The sequence below is a fragment of the Manis pentadactyla genome, chromosome 6, assembly GCF_030020395.1.
Source record: "Manis pentadactyla isolate mManPen7 chromosome 6, mManPen7.hap1, whole genome shotgun sequence".
NCBI classification, from domain to species: domain Eukaryota; kingdom Metazoa; phylum Chordata; class Mammalia; order Pholidota; family Manidae; genus Manis; species Manis pentadactyla.
Window position 1 is genome coordinate 35,871,285 of NC_080024.1, and position 5,384 is coordinate 35,876,668.

Below are 5,384 nucleotides of genomic sequence, written 5' to 3' on the forward strand. Positions count from 1 at the left end.
TCCTCGACTACCTTTTTTTAAAAGATGGTAATAAAAGTAGGGCATAGGCCCTGACACATTGGGGCACAAATTCTGATTCACCACTTTATATATGTCCTTCAGCAACTTTTTCATACCTTGAGTCTTTCCTCATCTGTAAAATGGAAATAATGTTAAATCATGTTACAGAGCGATTATAAGGTTCAAAAGAAGAGGCATAGCAAGTACAGCACCTGATGGATCGCCAATAAATGCCGGCACTCTCCCACTTTCTCCTTTTGATCAATGCCACTTTGGAAATGGATCAAATCTAAAACCAAACAGATCCACCCAAATTATTTAAGCAAGAAACAAAGAGCAGCTATCCCACTGAATGCATCTTCCAAGATTTATCCTGGCAAATACATACCTACCAAAGTATCACATTCAGAGACCTCAGCAAAAATATGCAAAGTTACCTTAAAAAGATAACTAGACTCCTAGAGCATAAAGGAGGGGGTGGTCTTTGCCAATGGACTGGGTATCTGATCACATTGGCAAGGCTCACTTCATTGTGGAGAGGGGGTGTGTTTGCATTGGACTTTTTGGCCTGATGAGATTAAACATGTGAGTTATAACAAACTCCTTCTCTTTCTGGGTTTGAGGTGAGTCTCTTGTAAGCAGCATATAGATGGGTCTTGCTTTTTTATCCATTTTGTTACTCTGTGTCTTTTGATTGGTGCATTCAGTCCATTTACATTTAGGGTGATTGTTGAAAGATATGTACTTACTGCCATTGCAGGCTTTAGATTTGTGGTTACCAAAGGTTCAAGGGTAACTTCTTTACTATCTAGCCATCTAACTTAACTCTCTAGCTATTATAAACACAGTCTGATGATTCTTTATTTCTCTCCTTATTCCTCCTCCTCCATTCTTTATATGTTAGGTATTCTATTCTGTGCTCTTTTGTGTTTCCTTTGACTGCTTTTGTGGGTAGTTGATTTTATTTTTTGCCTTTAGTTAGTATTTGGTTGGTCTGCTTTCTTTGCTGTGATTTTATTTTCTCTGGTGGCATCTATTTAGCCTTAGGAGTACTTCCATCTAGAGCAGTCCCTCTAAAATACCCTGTAGAGGTGGTTTGTAGGAGGCAAATTCCCTCAACTTTTGCTTGTCTGGGAATTGTTTAATCCTTCCTTCATATTTAAATAATTGTGCTGGATACAGTATTCTTGGTTCAAGGCCCTTCTGTTTCATTGCATTAAATATATCATGCCATTCTCTTCTGGCCTGTAAGGTTTCTTTTGAGAAGTCTGATGACAGCCTGATGGGTTTTCCTTTGTAGGTGACATTTTTTCTGTCTGGCTGCCTTTAAAACTCTGTCCTTGTCTTTGATCTTTGCCATTTTAATTATTATGTGCTTTGGTGTTATCCTCCTTGAGTCCCTTGTGTTGGGAGTTCTGTGGGCCTCCATGGTCTGAGAGACTATTTCCTCCCCCAGTTTGGGGAAGTTTTCAGAAATTCTTTCTTCAAAAACACCTTCTATCCCTTTTTCTCTCTCTTCTTCTTCTGGTACCCCTATAATGCAAATATTGTTCTGTTTGGACTGGCCACACAGTTCTCTTAATATGCTTTCGTTCCCGGAGATCCTTCTCTCTCTCTGTGTCAGCTTCTCTGTGTTCCTGTTCTCTGATTTCTATTCCATTAATGGCCCCTTGCACCTCATCCAGTCTGCTCTTAAGTCCTTCCAGAGATTGTTTTATTTCTGTAATCTCCCTCCCTACTTGCTCCTTTAGCTCTTGCATATTTCTGTGCAGGTCCATCAGCATGGTTATGACCTTTATTTTGAATTCTTTTTCAGGAAGATTGGTTAAATCAATCTCCCCAGGCCCTCTCTTGGGGGTTGTCTGTGTAATTCTGGACTGGACCAAGTTTTTCTGCCTTTTCATGGTGATAGCAGTAACTGTAGGCAGGTAGCATGTGTGTCAGCTGGGAGAACAAAGTCCCTTCCTGCTTGCTGGTTGCCTTGACCTTCTCCACTGCCTGTGTCAGTTACCCACACTCCTGGAGCAGCCTCCGGATTAATCCTCTAAGCAGCTGTGGGCGGGGTCGCTGTCAGGGTAGCCCAGAGCCCTGCAGGGAGTGGCAGGCATGCTGGGTGTGCTCTCCTGTGAGAGCAGCGCCCCTTTGCGCCTTGCCCCGGTTTCTTCTGCCTGCGCAGGGCAGCTGCACACTGGTGGCAGCCTTTGGATCTGGCCTGGGCGGCTGCACACGAGGAGGAGATTCTGGGAGGCTGCTGGGGGCGCGGCCACTCCTGGGCCACCGCTGCCGGCTCGTGTGGCAGCTTGCAGGCCACTCCGCCGACTTGGGCGCACGCAGCCACTCTCAGGCTACTGGGCCGCTGTGTCGGGGTCCACACCAGCTGGGGGAATGACTGGTAGGCTGTTTATCGCCGTGAGGGGCCTCAGAGCTGTGCTGTCTCCCAGAGGGTTAGGGTGCCTGGAGTTCCCCGGGATTCCCAGCTGCTGGGCTGAGTGTGCCAGGACAATTCTGTCCAGCTGTGAGGTCCCTGTCCCTTTAAGACTTTCAAAAAGCACTCACTTTTCTTTTGTCCCAGGGGAACCGGTTGCAGGGACCCGCTCGCAGATTTTGCTTTTCTGTTTCTCTAATATCCAGCACACTGTGCACTGTGTGTCTGCACTCCCGGTGTGGATTACTAGAGCTGGTTGTTTAGCAGTCCTGGGCTTCTACTCCCTCCCTGCTCTGACTCCTTTCTTCTGACTCCACATGCCAGGAGCTGGGGTGTGGGGCACTCGGGTCCCGCCAGGCTACGGCTTGTATCTTACCCCCTTCGCGAGATGCTGAGTTCTCGCAGATGTAGAGGTAGCCTGGCTGTTGTACTGTATCCTCTGATCTCTCTTTTAGGAATAGTTATATTTGTTGTGTTTTCAAAAATATATATGGTTTTGGGAGGAGATTCCCGCTGCCCTACTCATGCCGCCATCTTGGCTCCCCTCCTCTTTCTCTTTCTGTTCAAGCAACTTTCGTACAATTTGATCCTTATAAATGTCTTCTGAAGAAGAGAGGATCTGCTGGGTGTATCAATTCAAGTGTTTTTATCCTTATGCCAGTTACTTTTTTGGCCATCAATCACTATATGGACATACCATATGAATTGGCTGATGTGAGACAGGTCTTCTTATGGTACAATGACAAAAATCAAAGTTCTGAATCAATAAGGCCACGAGTTACACACCCAGATGGTTAATTTATCAATGTCATACCATCAAGGAGGGTTTCTCACAAGGCAGCTTGCTTCTAGAGTCACCTAAAGATAAGTCTCTGTCTTATGGCAGCATTCTTCAAAATTCCACACCCCTTACATTATCTATGCATAGGATCCTTCTTTCAGTTGTACACAAAAAGCTCATTTGAAAAACTGTACTTCCCTAACCCTGGAGAATGATCACACAGAATAATCCTTCCTATTTTTAACATTTGAGGGGTCTTAATCCATGTTTAGATATATTGGTATAACCCATCACTATTCTAAACCTCTTAAAATCTAAAACCTTTTAAATTTCTAGTTTGAAAAAGGTCATAAATTCAAATATTGTCCTAAATGCCAAATGGAGACTCCCCCGGTAATTCAGCCACGACTATTATTGGCAAACTATACAACTAAATCACAAAACATTTTTTGTGATGTGTAAAATGTGTTTTAAAACCTCTTAAAAATAACATTTGAATGATACCATTGTTTAAGCATGGCCACCTACTCTACCTCTCACCCACACATTCTGGTGTCAAATAGTCCAACTTGCTAACAACAGTAAGCTTTTGTGAGGCACTAGCATAAGCAATAATACAACAAAGGGGTCTGTTATGCTCGTAACTGCACACCTAAGGCAGTGTGAAGCACAAAGCCAACCTTCAACCACCTGTAAAGGGCAGAGCTGTTTTACTGAATGGGCATTTAAACACTTTATAAAGGCCTTTAAATAAAGAAAGAAAGGGAGGAGGGAGAAAGACAAGGGAAAAGAGAAAAAAAATCTCTTAGGAGAATTACCTGTATCTTAAAGAGGATTAGAACTGTGATCAGTGCTGTAATAAACCCCAAATCAAATGAACACAACAGAAATACACCAAATATATCACAAGTAATGCTTTTAATTGTTTACCTTCTCACAGTACTCATATAACAGAAATAGATGAATTCGTGATTTCCCTAAAAATAAACATGAACAGCAATATCCTGGAAGATTGATGCTCTATTCTCTTTCTTTCACTGTGTGTGTTGTGATGGTTAGTTACCCTTGGTGTGGCCCACTGGGGGCTGCCGCCTCTGGTCCTCAGCACCTCTGCCCCGTACAGGTAAGGTCCAGTGGCCGTGTGGGCTGGGCTGGCTCCTAGAACTCCAGCAGACTGTTCACACGTTCCTCGGACATACGGTTTTGTAGTACACAAACTGCCACTTGGGGGGTGACCATGGTGAGCATAACCATTGACATGCTGCACATTTACAATATATCACCAAGAAATATTTTAAAAGCATTAAACTATAACAAAAATGATGTTAGAACTGTCTGCACTTACAAAACAGTCATAATCATCAAAGAATGGAAGATACTTTGATTTAAATCAAAGTCTATGCTAAAGCACAGATTAAATTTTGTGCGTTCACAAAAATTGCAAAGCTCTTAATGTTAAAAGATGCCTGGCAAAAACAGAGACCTGTAAAATACTGACACACTGTTTCAGTGAGAAAAGCAATATAGAAAGTTCCAAATTGGTATAACCACACTCTTAGTCAACAATTTAGAAATACTACTGAATTTGGCTCAGGAAAGCAGTGCCTAAATTCTTGATATGTCCCTTCTCTGTAACCCTTCTTCTAGTAAAAGAACATTCTGTATTCTTTTTGCCTCTGTTCCTTAAGATCCATCACAGCAAAAAAGCCCGAGTTTCACTCTTAAAGAGAATCAGTTCAGCAGTACCTTAACTCTTGGACTGTCTGCCATGTTCAGATCTTAGATCTATGTTTCAGCCTCCTTTTCTCAGGGTCAAAGCTCATAGTTCTTCATTTCACTCTGGAATTTAACATTGTGCATCAAGAAAAAATGATTTGTTCTCTATAAGAAAGACCACAAATCTGTTTTGTAGGAAACTGTTACAAACATACATAACTAAACAATTTTTAAAATGGACCAGCCAACTCAAAATGTCACAAAAGGTTTAATGCCTTCAATTTCAACATACAAAAAAATACAGAAAGTAATTCTAATTTCTAATCCTTACATATCTCAATAAAAGTCTTATCAAAACTTTAATCTTAGGAACTAAATTTCTCTTCTAGTTATCAAATAGCTAGTTATCCATTATTTAAAAAAATTTTTTTTTAAAGTCCCCAGTATCTGGAGACTCCCGGC

The 5,384-nt window shown here is 41.9% G+C and overlaps 1 protein-coding gene across 2 annotated transcripts in view; it reads left to right on the top strand.

Moving 5' to 3' along the window:
* The window catches only part of MFSD6 (major facilitator superfamily domain containing 6), a 101,301-nt gene that overhangs the window by 89,414 nt on the left and 6,503 nt on the right, over positions 1-5,384 (top strand). The window lies entirely within an intron of this gene.